Source organism: Oncorhynchus gorbuscha, linkage group LG02 (genome assembly GCF_021184085.1).
Source record: "Oncorhynchus gorbuscha isolate QuinsamMale2020 ecotype Even-year linkage group LG02, OgorEven_v1.0, whole genome shotgun sequence".
Lineage (NCBI taxonomy): Eukaryota > Metazoa > Chordata > Actinopteri > Salmoniformes > Salmonidae > Oncorhynchus > Oncorhynchus gorbuscha.
In genome coordinates, this window is record NC_060174.1 from 91,686,782 (window position 1) to 91,702,129 (window position 15,348).

A 15,348-nucleotide genomic window follows, 5' to 3' on the forward strand; every position below is an offset into this window, starting at 1 on the left:
GAAAGGCAACAGAGGACACCCGAGGGATTAAACCAGGTTTGTTTTCGATTATCGAGATTGGAGCCCGGGCCGTGACTTCAATCTCTAATACATTTATGAGATGCTGGGGGGGGGGGGGGGGGGCATTCAGCGGAGGCTTGTGCTCTTTTTTTTCCTGCGGAATTGCCTCTCAGATTAGTTTTTCTTTCTACTGTCCCTTCATCACCCCCACCAACAATTTTCTGTCCCTTCGTTGCCTTGTAACACGTAGCTTGTATCAAATCCATTACGCCATGTCGTGTCATTATTTCTGTGGTCTAAAAAGGAACATATCGCTGCAGGCAGCATTTTCCCAGCAGCGATCACGCAGAGAGGGGGAGAGGGAGCAAAAATTGGCAGGTAATAAAGCCATTACGCAAAATTCAGGAAGGCATGGAACTGTATAGATCTGGCCGATACGGGAGGAGTATCTATTCCCATCTATTCAATGGCTAAACATGTATTTCTCTCTATAACTAAAAGTGCTCTGTGCTTTTGGTTTTCGCATTGCAAAGCTATCAATTGGTTTCTTCAAAGGCTTGAAAATTCTGGGGCAAAAACATGTTTCCATACTATAACGTACCATCTGTATTCTATTGCAGGGGAAATACAGTAAGCCAACACATACAGTATGGCCGGAGCCACAGGTTGTCTCGCCACAGCATGGCTTTCAGCTGTCTGATGACATTTGGCCTCGCAGATCATTAGATGTGTTAGTACCTCAATGTTCTGCAGTTTTATGTGTTTCACATCCATGGGTGGGCTTTCCTGGTACATATAACTGTAAGGGTAGAGTACCTACTGCTCTAGTTTGGCAGTTTGTGTTATGTCACTTGCAACCTCTACACTGCAAAGTGGTGTAGCAGCAACCTACAAACAGGAAGAGAAGGAGCACAGTAACTTACAGACCAACTAACAAACAACGAATGACATCACAGGAAGAGAAGAAGCAGCACAGTAACCTACAGACCAACAAACAACGAATAACATCACAGGAAGAGAAGAAGCAGCACAGTAACCTACAGACCAACCAACAACAAATAACATCACAGGAAGAGAAGAAGCAGCACAGTAAACTACAGACCAACAAACAAACAATGAATGACAACACAGGAAGAGGAGAAGGAGCACAGTGTCGTGTCTTTGGCTATGCCGGTTTAAGTGATATGACATGCTATCCTATAAAATAATTTATCCGTCATTAATATTACCTGATTGAGCTAATCATGTAAATGTAATTAACTAGAGAGTCGGGCACCACAAAATAATATTTATAGAGCTGTTATCTTCCGAATAAACTCTTAAAGACCTAGTAATATTTTACATCAATAGCAGTCAATATTAATCGTCATCTTAATTCAGTCTCATCTGAAAGTTGTAAATTATTGGTTATCTGCACGAACCCTGGCTCACAAGTTGAATCAGCAATACAAAATGGGGTTTAATTACTTATTTACTAAATACCTAACTAATCACACAGAATTACACATACACATAATTCAATCATAACTCGATTACAAATTACGTCATAAAGGAAAACGTCCCTAGCGGGCGAAACAGATATGACAGCTTGTTACACAAAAGAAAAGGGGCTGAGTTTGAGTGAAAGAGCGGGAAGACAGAGGAACAAATGGCGAAGCTGTGCTATCGTAAATACAGTATCTTATGCATCCTAAATTACCGCCCATTTGGAAAAGGAAAATGCAATAAATATTTACTCTGAGCTGCGCTTCGGTAGGTTGGTGGTAGATGGAAGGCTGTGTTGCCCAACCGAGTCCTTTGTTCTTTTGAAGAATGACTCTGCTGGCAAATTGAATACGTTGTAGTAATGTCGTTGTGTGGTAGACGGGATTCTCTGTCTGTTCCTTACTAACCCTCATTTGCAGAGGCTGTTGCTAACTCGACGGCTAGAAGGTATCACTTCTGTAGTGAATAAGAGTTCAAAGTTCATACCATTCGCTCACGCCAATGTTGGCTTCGTTCTGTAGTTATTATCTGAACCATTCTGACATCGGACCGTAGTCCTCACGTCCTCGGAACAGGAGGTTACATTGTCGTCAAGGGCTTATATAGGAAGGGAGAGGAGGGCTCGAAAAGTTTGAAAAGTTTTATAGCCCATGTCCCTTCACAGGGGCAGGCCACTGATTGAGCAGAGCCCAAATCTCACATTTTAGAAGCTAAAATCACATTTCATCCCATCACGAATAATTTAATATTCAAACATTTAAATTGAACAACAATTCCATGTGAATCCGATAACTCTGATGTGTAGACTTTCCACTGTAGAGTTTGTGATCTTATCATTGATGAGAATGTCTCAGATGACAACCGAACTGACATCATATTCATTAAGTACCACCGCATATGTTCAATTGGTCACATTACCAGAATATAGTTCATTTCCCCCCACATTCTGATGTTCCCAGAATCTCTATGTTAACCAAGGGTTTTGCAAATGTAACCTCAGTAGGGTAGAGAGAGGAAAAAGGGGGAAGAGGTATTAATGACTGTCATAAACCTACCCCCCAGGCCAACGTCTTGACAACAGTAACCTTCAGACTAACAACAAGCAGGAAGTCTCTCAATGTGCATGCAGATACAGCCAGTCAAAAACATAAGGCAGCTGATCGAATCCATGTCCGCAGAAAGTTCATTGCAACAAAGCATTGAAAGGCTCATTGGAGTGATGTTAAGAAAATAATTTCCGCCGCATAAATTGTAACTCTGTGGCTGGTGGGACAGCCGGTAATTAAGGGAAATGACAATAATACAAAGCGCGGGCCGTTTGGAGCGGGAGCCGGATAAGAGGAGTCATTTTAATTGAACACAGTCTAATTCATCAGCACTGACTGGCAGCAGCCTTGGCTTGGTGCAGCCGTCCATCCCCATCTTACACAACATTTTTCTTTGATTCCATAAACGGTGCCCAACGTTTAGGCTTTCCACTTTGTGATTAACCTTAGAGTGCCGGCCTACTCTACAGTGCCATAGAAAACTTTGAATCTTTCTCCCCGTGTGCATATTAGAAAGCACTTTGTGGGTGCATTAGTGGGCTAGGAGAGCCTCGTCTTTCTTTCTTTTGTCGGGGCACTCAGTGGTTGCCGAGAGAGAGATGTACACGTAAATGCCAAAGTTAGATGTATGTGTGTGTTCAAGTTTGTTTATTTGTCATATATACAGGACATGAAGTACATGCTCCCTTGCAGGTTCACCACATGACAATGCAACAACTATAGGAAAGTAAGTTAATAACAATAATAACAATAACAATAAAAGCTCAATTAATAAAAATAGGACACAAATTGCCTTTCTCTCAGAGAGAAAGAGAGCGAGAGAAGGAGAGAGAGGTGAGAGATGGCACTGGCCGCCAAGTCTTGCCTGATGTGTTAGTCTTGCCTGATGAGCCGAAAGCTTCATTAAAAGCTTTCAGGGCAACGTGCAACATTAAATCCCTTCCCCGTGCATTTCCTGGTGACGCACAGATCGAGGCTTCTCAAAGGTTACCTACATTTAGAAGCATATTAAGAGACGGTGTCAGAGAGCCCATCAAGCAAATGAGCACTTCTCTCCTCTCGGCCAAAAACAGCAACAGCAGACGAAGCGCTTCATTATGTGGTTGACAAAAGGTCCACCATTGTTTAGGCGCGGCCACATTGGGGCCTCTGTGTGCTTAATCAAAGCTCATCTAGTTCAATTAAAATGAATAAAATCTTAATTAAGGCTGTGGGTATCGCCTAAATGGGCCTCTTCACTGGGCCTAAGCGTCTGGACAAGTCCTCCTCGATCGTCACTAAACACAACCCCATTACCATAATCATATTTCCATTGTGCCCCACAGAAGTCAGGTGGTAAACACAACCCGGTTATCTCCATGGTGATCGAGGAGGGCAAGAAAAAAAGAGAAAAGAAACAGGCCTCTTGTTGTTGTTGGTGGCGAACGGATCGCAGGAATCCGAGGACATGCCGGCGGGCATTACTGTAAAACGAATCATAAAATGTCAAAGCCAAAAAGGCTCAAAGAGAGAAAGGCAATGTTTGGATTCGAGTAGCCAGGGTGCAGGGAAGAGCAAGATTATACCTGACCCAGAATTCTTTAGTCCATTCCTGGGGTCGGTGGCATTATCAAATGCAGAAAACGATTCCTTGCCTTGACAGAAACCACAATCGTAGTGCTTTGCGCTGCATATCAAATGGGTGACTAAGGCTTAAAGTGAATGATACTATGGAAATCAGGATGTGATACTGTACGGTTGGAGGCAATAATAACGCTAATAGACCTGTGCTGTCTGATGTGAAAGTAAGACAGTGTCATAATGCAAGTGTCATTAATGCAATATGTAAAGAGTATGTCTGTACACTCAAGGTACAATAGTGTAAATCATTGTCTTATAGACAACATAAATAAATAGAATGGCAACAGTATTTTCAGTGCATTCGGAAAGTATTCACACCCCTTCCATTTTTCCACATTTTGTTATGTTACAGCCTTATTCTAAAACGGATTAAATAATACAAATTCCTTATCAATCTACAAACAATAACCCATAATGACAAAGTGAAAACAAGTCTAAAAAAATGAACATTATTTATATAAGTATGCAGACCCTTTGTTATGAGACTCGAAATTGAGCTCTGGTGCACTCTTTCTCCATTGCTCATCCATGAGATGTTTCTACAACTTGATTGGAGTCCACCTGTGGTAAATCCAAATGATTGGACATGATTTGGAAAGGCACACACCTGTCTATGTAGGGTCCCACAACTGACAGTGCAAGTCAGAGCAAAAACCAAGACATGAGGGCTATAAGGAATTGTCTGTAGAGCTCTGAGACAGGACTGTGTCAAGGCAGGGAACAAAACAATTTCTGCAGCATTGAAGGTCCCCAAAAACACAGTGGCGTCCATCATTCTTAAATGGAAGAAGTTTGGAACCACCAAGACTCTTCCTAGAGAGCGAGAGAAAGAGAGAGAGGTGAGAGATGGCACTGGCCGCCTGGCCAAACTGAGCAATCGGGGAGAAAGGCCTTGGTCAGAGAGTTGACTCACTCTGACAGAGCTCCAGAGTTACTCTGTGGAGATGGGAGAACCTTCCAGAAAGACAACCATCTCTGCAGCACTCCACCAATCAGGCCTTTATGGTACAGTGGCCAGACGAAAGTCACTCCTCAGTAAAAAGCACACGACAGTCCGCTTGGAGTTTGCCAAAATGCACCTAAAGGACTCTCAGACCGTGAGGCACAAGATTCTATGTTCTGATGTAACCAAGACCAAGAACTCTTTGGCCTGAATGCCAAGCGTGACTTCTGGAGGAAACCTGGCACCATCCCTACAGTGAAGCACGGTGGTGGCAGCATCATGCTGTGGGGATGTTTTTCAGTGGCAGTGACTGGGAGACTCGTCAGGGTCGAGGGAAAGATGAACGGAGAAAAGTACAGAGAGATCCTTGATGAAAACCTGCTCCAGAGTGCTCAGGACCTCAGACTGGGCCGAAGGTTCACCTGCAAACAGGACAACAACCCTAAGCACACAGCCAAGACAATGCAGGAGTGGCTTCGGGACAAGTCTCTTAATCTCTTTGAGTGGCCCAGCAAGAGCCCGGACTTGAACCCGATCGAGCATCTCTGGAGAGACCTGAAAATAGCTGTGCAGCGACCCTTTCCATCCAACCAGACAGAGCTTGAGAGGATCTACAGAAAAGAATGGGAGAAACTCCCCAAATACAGGTGTGCCAAGCTCGTAGCGTCATACCCAAGACGACTTGAGGCTGTAATCGCTTCCAAAGGTGCTTGCGACGCCCTGGCCATAGAGAGGCTTTAATTCTCTATTTTGGTTAGGCCAGGGTGTGACTAGGGTGGGCATTCTAGTTTCTTTATTTCTATGTTATCTGTTTCTATGTTTTGGCCGGGTATGTTTCTCAAGGCCTGCTCGCAGAAGTGTTTTAGGGAGCGTTTGACAGTGATGAGGGGTGGACGTTTGACCACGGACCCATAGCGGATAAAGGCAATGAGGCAGTGATTGCTGAGATACTGATTGAAAACAGCGAAGGTGTATTTGTAGGGCAAGTTGGTCAGGATAATGTCTATGAGGGTGCCCATGTTAACGGATTTAGAGTTGTACCTGGTGGGTTCCTTGATGATTTGTGTGAGATTGAGGGCATCTAGCTTAGATTGTAGGACTGCCGGGGTTTTAAGCATATCCCAGTTTAGGTCACCTAACAGTACGAACTCTGAAGCTAGATGGGGGGCGATCAATTTACAAATGGTGTCCGGGGCACAGCTGGGAGTAGAGGGGGTGTGAGAGACATTTCTGGAGAGGTTAATTTTTAAAATTAGAAGTACAAACGGTTTGGGTATAGACCTGGAAAGTATGACAGAACTTTGCAGGCTATCCCTGCAGTAGATTGCAACTTCTCCCCCTTTGGCAGTTCTATCTTGACAGAAAATGTTGTAGCTGGGTATGGACATCTCAGAATTGTTGGTGGCCTTCCTAAGCCAGGATTCAGACACGGCAAGGACATCAGGGTTGGCGGAGTGTGCTAAAGCAGTGAGTAAAACAAACTTAGGGACGAGGCTTCTGATGTTGATATGCATGAAACTAAGGCTTTCTCGATCACAGAAGTCAACAAATGAGGGTGCCTGGGGACACGCAGGGCCTGGGTTTACCTCCACATCACCCAAGGATACAGAGGAGTAGTAGGATGAGGGTACGGCTAAACTGGTCGCCTAGAGCGTTGTGGACAAAGAATAAAAGGAGCAGATTTCTGGGCGTGGTAGAATAGATTCAGGGCATAATGTGCAGACAGGGGTATGGTTGGGTGCGGGTACAGCGGAGGTAAGCCCAGGCACTGAGTGATGATAAGAGAGGTTGTATCTCTGAAAAAGCTGGTTATAATGGGTGAGGTCACCGCATGTGTGGGAGGTGGGACAAAGGAGGTATCAGAGGTATAATGAGTGGAATTTGGGGCTCCGCAGTAAACTAAAACAATAATAACTAACCTAAACAACAGTATACAAGGCATATTGACATATGAGAGAGACATACAGCGCGGCATAAAGTAATCACAGGTGTTGATTTGGAGAGCTAACTAAGACAACAACGGGTGAGGCAACAACAGCTAATCAGGTAAAATGGCGATGACTGAGCAGAGAGGGTCGGTTAACTACACACATAGTCTTTCGTGGCTGGGGCCGACAGATATAAAAAATATATATATATTTAAAAAATAAAAAATAAAGACAGAGAGCTCCAAAAGTATTGGGACTGCGATTATCCATAATGGTATCATCCACAATAATGTAGAAGTGATTATTTTTTTACAAAAATTACAAGTACAAAAAGTGCTGCAATTTCTAAACAGTTCACCCGATATGAATGACAATACCCTCAAATTAATGCTGACAGTCTGCACTTCAACCTCATAGTCATGGTCTAATTTCAAATCCATTGTGCTAGAGTACAGAGCCAAAACAAACCAAACGTTCTCAACTGTCCCAATACTTTCGGAGCTCACTGTATTTCTAATGATAAATTCCAGCATTTACAATTGCATGCAGACCTTATCCCACAAGTGAAAGGCCTGTCATTGGAATAGCATCATTACATGATTATCTAAAAAGGTTTCCCGCTGACCTTTTCAAAGACTCATCTTTGACATTTTGCAAATTTGGCAGTATTTGATGGCATTTGCGCCCAGACACCGCTTTCTTCTCTGTGTAAAGATGTCCCATTTGACAGAAATCAGAGTCTCTTATTATGAGAAGAAAGCATATGATGATTGTGTTTTGAATCTGTCTATTATGTGACGATTACACCGTCTGATTCTTAAACTATTGGGTATGAATAAGTGCAAACGCAGCAAAAAAAGAAACGTCCCTTTTTCAGGACCCTGTCTTTCCAAGATAATTTGTAAAAATCCAAATAACTTTACAGATCTTCATTGTAAAGGGTTTAAACATTGTTTCCCATGCTTGTTCAATGAACCATAAATAATTAATGAACATGCACCTGTGGAACGGTCATTAACAGCTTACAGATGGTAGGCAATTAAGGTCACAGTTCGGTAAACTTAGGACACTAAAGAGGCCTTTCTACTGAAAAACAACAAAAGAAAGATGCCCAGGTTCCCTGCTCATCTGTGTGAACGTGCCTTAGGCATGCTGCAAGGAGGCATGACGCCTAAGACAGCGCTACAGGGAGACAGGACGGAGAGCTGATTGTCCTCGCAGTGGCAGACCACGTGTAACAACACTGCACAGGATCGGTACATCCGAACATCACACCTGCGGGACAGGTACAGAATGGCAACAACAACTGCCTGAGTTACACCAGGAACGCACAATCCCTATCAGTGCTCAGACTGTCCGCAATAGGCTGTGATAGGCTGGACTGAGGGCTTGTAGGCCTGTTATAAGGCTGGACCAGACAGGACTGGCAAAAAGTGCTCTTCACTGACGAGTTGCGGTTTTGTCTCAACAGGGGTGATGGTCGGATTTGTGTTTATCGTCAAAGGAATGGGCGTTACACGAAGCCTGTACTCTGGAGCGGGATAGATTTGGAGGTGGAGGGTCCGTCATGGTCTGGGGTGGTGTGTCACAGCATCATCGAACTGAGCTTGTTGTCATTGCAGGCAATCTCAACGCTGTGCGTTACAGGGAAGACATCCTCCTCCCTCATGTGGTACCCTTACTGCAGGATCATCCTGACATGACCCTCCAGCATGACAATGCCACCAGCCATACTGCTCGTTCTGTGCGTGATTTCCTGCAAGACAGGAATGTCAGTGTTCTGCCATTGCCAGCGTAGAGCCCATATCTCAATCCCATTTAGCAGGTCTGGGAGCTATTAGATCAGAGGGCGAGGGCTAGGGCCATTCCCCCCAGAAATGTATGGGAACTTGCAAGTGCCAAACCTAAGATATATTTTACAATATATATGCCATTTAGAGGACACTTTAATCCAAAGCAACTTGCAGTAATGCGAACATACATTTCATATTGGCGGCCCCAACGAGAATCAAACCCACAATCCCAACTTTTGAAAGCACCATGCTCTACCAACTGAGCCACACTGGACAAGTGAAAAGGTCAGCCTACCAAACCTTACTTCATCGCTCCAGTTTGAAGGCTTATGTGCTCACACCAGTTCAGGGACTCACTCACTCACTCACTCACTCACTCACTCACTCACTCACTCACTCACTCACTCACTCACTCACTCACTCACTCACTCACTCACTCACTCACTCACTCACTCACTCACTCACTCACTCACTCACTCACCACTCACTCACTCACTTACTCACTCACTCACTCACTCACTCACTCGCAAAATGTGATCTGTCACACCTGCTCCCGCTCCCTCTCTCAGGCACTCGAGTTAATAATGGCTGCCCATCATGACGCACACCTGTCACCATCGTTACGCGTATCAGCGCTTCATTGGACTCACCTGGACTCCATCACTTGATTGTCTCCCCTATATCTTTCCATTCCTCAGTTTCATCCCTGTGTCAGCATTAATGTTATGTTTCCCTTGTCCAGACGCTGTCGGTGTTTCGTTTCATGTCGGTTATTTATTAAATATTCACTCCCTGTACTTGCTTCTCGTTTCCCAGCGACAGTCCTCACAGTGATCCACTGATTCAAATCGTCTTGTACAAATCTCTTTCACCTCAGGTAACTCAGGCAAGCAATAAAATCAATTTAAAAAAACAGATAAAACAACTCCTCAAGGAACAACACAGACTCTGAAGAGACACACACTACTTAGTATTGTTCATTTATTTATTATTATTCTTTTCTTCTTAAAATAGTAGTGTTCACATTTTACATTTTTGTTACTGTTGCTGTCCCTTAGTGCTGGGTATTTCGTCATGTTCTATGTTTTGTGTGGACCCCAGGAAGAATAGCTGCTGCTTCTTCAACAGCTAATGGAGATCTGAATAAAATCATACATGTTGAACATGAGAAAAATCTAAACTATCACTCAGTGTGATTCTCTATCACCTGTAAAGTATTCTGTTGTTCTCTTCAGAACTCAGGAACATTAATGAATCCCTGTGAAGCCACGTGTTTGACATGACAGGAGCACTCAGGAAGAGTAAAAACAATCCCTAGTTTATGTGTCACCGCAGACGCATGTGTTTTTATCTTGTAACGTTGCAACCCGTGGCACGTGTAATGACAGGTCTATGGTTGAAGAATAACAAGATTCTAACAGTTAGTCAAGAACACGCCCAGTGGGTTACAGTACAGCTGTTGAAACATGTACCCAAATAATGCACATCCTCAAAACTGTGGAGTCAACTATGATGAATCAAATCAAAGACTTGAAGAACTGATAAGACGATGAACTGAATAAAATGTCATCAAGGACTTTTGCAAAAGGCCTCCTGCATTGACAATAAAACGCCAGCACTGGGATGTATGGTGGCATTGTTGTTTGGTGGGGGAGAATTGAGAAAGTGACAGAGAAAGTGCTGCCTCAGCGCTAGTTGAATGGAGCCTACGGTAAATGGCAAGGTAAGGGATATTGCATTGTACAGTTCTGGGAAGGTGCTTAATACATTCTGACAGGAACCAGGTGTGCCAGGGCTTGATAGCACAGGGGACAGGGGAGTTAAAAAAATGTATTTTACTAGGCAAGATCAGTTAAGAACAAATTCTTATTTTCAATGACGGCCTAGGAACAGTGGGTTAACTGCCTGTTCAGGGGCAGAATGACAGATTTGGAGCTTGTCAGCTCGGGGGTTTGAACTTGCAACCTTCCGGTTACTAGTCCAACGCTCTAACCACTAGGCTACCCTGCCGTCCTGAGTCATGACAACATAAGTGTTTGGGGTGGTCAAGGACACGCAACATGAACACACATTGAGGGAAAGTCCTGGCCGTACACACAACAAACTATTCCACTGGGGTTTGACTGTAGATAAGAACTTAAATATCTAAAAGAAATGAATATACCAGATCAGTTTGGCTACTCCCATGCAGCAAGTACACCTCACAGCCGTCCATTCCGTAACTAACTAAATCGATATTTTGCTTAGATGGCTTACCTCAAAGAAAATGGTAATGGGAGATCGTGTACAATATATAGGCGAATTATTGGTGTATAGAGTAAATCGATTTAGTAGTGGTGCTGGTAGAGCCATGGTAGAGGTCATCCTCCTTTAATTGCTCAGGAGGGCCATGAGAGGGTGACATTTAACCTTCTGACACTGTCACTCACTCCAAAGGTCTCTCATTAGAAACCCACACACACACAAACAGTCTTCCCGGCTGGTCTGTGTGTGTGAGAAGGTGAAGGACACAGACAGATTAGATAGATTTTAGCAGGTGTGCTAGTATGAGTGTGTGTGTGTCTATTGTATAAAATAAAAACATATTGGCCTGTGTCTGTTAGTGTGCATCTCCATGCACTTGTATGTGTGCTTGTGTGTACTTGCTTGCATGCTTATAGATGTGTGCCCCTGTTGCTCCGAATCTGAGGCTGAGGGGTATCATGGTGTAAGGGATTATGGTCACCTCACCAAAGAGGGCAGTTTTCTTTAGAACACACAGTCTAAGGATACATACAGTACGACTCTTCCAATTTGATGCATGATCTTACTGAGGAGCTGAATCCCAAATAGAGAATCAACGAGTGACCTCAAGAAGTAGAAGTAGATCTAGAAATCATGCATTGACGTCAATGGGAGATGTGTGTGTGTTTATCAGGTTAGGATGCATGCAGACCTAAACTGAAGATATTGACATGACTCCCAGGGCACCAACAGAATTGATAGCAGCTAGAAGGCAATAACTAGTCTTTGGACAAATACGCCAAGCGTCCGTCACTAGAATGTAATATTTCTCAGGAGAATATCTATTGTTTTTACACCATAGATCAAATCCTAGGGAAACGAGGGTAGCATTCCGATTCTCTACCCTTCATTCAGAAGTGTGCACTCGTTTACTCCCCCTCATGCATTTAGGGCCTGGAAGCATTTGATTGGTGCAAGCATAGCTGGAGGAAGTTTCCATCATATTACTTACTCTACTCCTTTCTTTTCATATCCATGAGTGCACACTTCAGGAAAAGGGTATAGAATTGGAACACAGCCAAGGAACCACACAGATTGGTTCCAGACAGAGGGATTATGGGCCAGTCTGGAGTTTTTGTGGGGGGAGTCGCAGACAGATGGCACAGCAACAGCGACAGCAGGTGAGCTTTGACAACATTCACTAAACTCCCCCCTCTTAATCTAGATGGTGTGTTTCCAAAGCCAGTGAGAGGTAATCCACGATTCAAATCAAATGAAATTGTATTTGTCACATGCTTCGTAAACAGTGACTAACAGTGAGATGCTTACTTACGGGAACTTCCCAACAATGCAGAGAAAGAAAATAGAGAAATAATAGAAAAATAACACACATAATAATAAAAGTAATAAATACACAATGAGTAATGATAACTTGACTATATACATGGGGTACCAGTACTGTGTCGATGTGCAGGGGAATGAGGTAATTGAGGTATATACATTGTATATACAAATCTACGTGGACACCCCTTCAAATTAGTGCATTCGGCTATTTCAGCCACACTCGGTACTGCCCTGTGTATACAATTGAGCACACAGCCATGCGATCTCCATAGACAAACAGTGGCAGTAGAATGGCCTTACTGAAGAGCTCAGTGATTTTCAACATGGCACTGTCATAGGATGCCACCTTTCCAACAAGTCAGTTCGTCAAATTTCTGCCCTGCTAGAGCTTCCCCGGTCAACACTAAGTGCTGTTATTGTGAAGTGGAAAAGTCTATGAGCAACAAAGGCTCAGCCACGAAGTCCTAGGCCACACAAGCTCACAGAACGGGACAACCGAGTGCTGAAGTGCGTAGCACGTACAAATTGTCTGTCCTCGGTTGCACCACTCACTACATAGTTCCAAACTGCCTCTGGAAGCAACATCAGCAAAAAAACGGTTCATCGGGGCCTAAGCCATTTGACTCTGGAGCAGTGGAAACGTGTTCTCTGGAGTCTCTAGCAGTCTGATGGACGAACTCCATATTAATGCCCATGATTTTGGAATGAGATGTTTGACGAGTAGATGTTCACATACTTTTAGTCACGTAGTGTATGGACATATAACTAGGAATTAGCGATAAACAGTAGAATCAGCATTATGTGATGAGTCAAAAACAAGTTTGTGTAAAAGGGTCAATGCAGATAGCTACCCAAACTAAACTCATCAAAAAAAGAAGTGTCCCTTTTTCAGGACACTGTCTTTCAAAGATAATTCGTAAAAATCCAAATAACTTCACAGATCTTCATTGTAAAGGGTTTAAAACACTGTTTCCCATGCTTGTTCAAGGAACCATAAATAATTAATGAACATGCACATGTGAAGTGGTCGTTAAGACACTAACAGCTTACAGACAGTAGGCAGTTAAGGTCACAGTTATGAAAACTTAGGACACTAAGAGTGATTCACGTTTATCGTCGAAGGAATGAGCGTTACACCGAGACCTGTACTCTGGAGCGGGATCGATTTGGAGGTGGAGGGTCCGTCATGGTCTGGGGTGGTGTGTCACAGCATGATTGAACTGAGCTTGTTGTCATTGCAGGCAATCTCAACGCTGTGCGTTACAGGGAAGACATCCCCCTCCCTCATGTGGTACCCTTACTGCAGGATCATCCTGACATGACCCTCCAGCATGACAATGCCACCAGCCATACTGCTCGTTCTGTGCGTGATTTCCTGCAAGACAGGAATGTCAGTGTTCTGCCATTGCCAGCGTAGAGCCCATATCTCAATCCCATTTAGCAGGTCTGGGAGCTGTTAGATCAGAGGGCGAGGGCTAGGGCCATTCCCCCCAGAAATGTCCGGGAACTTGCAGGTGCCTTGGTGGAAGAGTGGGGTAACATCTCACAGCAAGAACTGGCAAATCTGGTGCAGTTCATGAGGAGGAGATGCACTGCAGTACTTAATGCAGCTGGTGGCCACACAAGATACTGACTGTTACTTTTGATTTTGACCCCCACTTTGTTCAGGGACACATTATTCCATTTCTGTTAGTCACATGTCTGTGGAACTTGTTCAGTTTATGTCTTAATTGTTGAATCTTGTTATGTTCATACAAATATTTAGACATGTTAAGTTTGCTAAAAATAAATGCAGTTGACATTTAATTTTTTGTTTATGCAACTAACTATTTAGCAGTCTTATGGCTTGGGGGTAGCTAAATGCAATCTATTTGATCTACCGTGATTGGGTCATTGAAGCTGTTCAGAGTCCTGTTGGTTCCAGACTTGGTCCATCGGTACCGCTTGCTTTGCAGTAGCAGAGAGAACAGTCTATGACTTGGGTTGCTGTAGTCTGACAATTTTAGGGCCTTCCTCTGACTCCGCCTGGTATAGAGGTTCTGGATGGCAGGGAACTCTGCCCCAGTGATGTCCTGGGCAGTATGCATTACCCCCGTAGCACCTTGTGGTCGGATGCCAAGCAGTTGCAATACCAAGTGGTGATGCAGTCAGTCAAGGTGCTCTCAATGGTGCAGCTGTATAACTTTTTGAGGATCTGATGGCCCATAACAAATCTTTTTAGCGTCCTGAGAGGGAAAATGTGTTGTTGTTCCCTCTTGAAGAGAGAGAAAAAAGGATACAGGGAAGGAGGGAGAGGGAGGGAGAGGGAGGAGGGAGAGGGAGAGAGAGAGAGAGAGGAAATTAAATGGGAATTTGCAAAGTCAATTCTGCACAAAATAAATATGCGTTGATAATTTCTACCCTGCTGTTGTTACGTTTAGTGAGGATACTTCTGTAGACAGCATCAGTGAGGTGTGACACCATCTCCACCAGCTTTCCCACCTCTCATCCACCCTATCGTCTCAGAAGACACAAAGGCTTAATTTGATCCAGATCATGGCTTTCTAATTCACATCCTTCATCAATGACCTTACTATGACACATCCATTCCTTCAGTCTATAAACTGGTCAGGGACTTTTTACTCATAATACATGTCCAAGATAGGGACAGACTGTCAAGTGCTTACTGTAGTAGGGACAGTGTTCTTGCCATCTGTTGGAGTAGCCTACTGGCTGAATGGAGCAGTGCTTTAGCTCTTCACTAATCACTCTTCCTTCCACACTGTAATGCACCTGTGCCTCCGCAGGGAGTTGTCAGTGAGGACTGGAAGCTGGGGCAAATTGAGGGACAGCAAATCTCCGCATTTCACAGCATGGGAGAAGAAGGAGGAGAGGGGCTGGAATGGTGATGTGTCTGCATGTGAAGGTCCGTCCGTCCGCCCGTCTGTGTGTGTGTGTGTGTGTGTGTGTGTGTGTGTGTGTGTGTG

General features: G+C 44.0%; 1 protein-coding gene across 1 annotated transcript in view; it reads right to left on the reverse strand.

Annotated features, from left to right (window-relative positions):
- The window catches only part of LOC124013046 (double C2-like domain-containing protein beta), a 152,075-nt gene that overhangs the window by 91,522 nt on the left and 45,205 nt on the right, over positions 1–15,348 (reverse strand). The window lies entirely within an intron of this gene.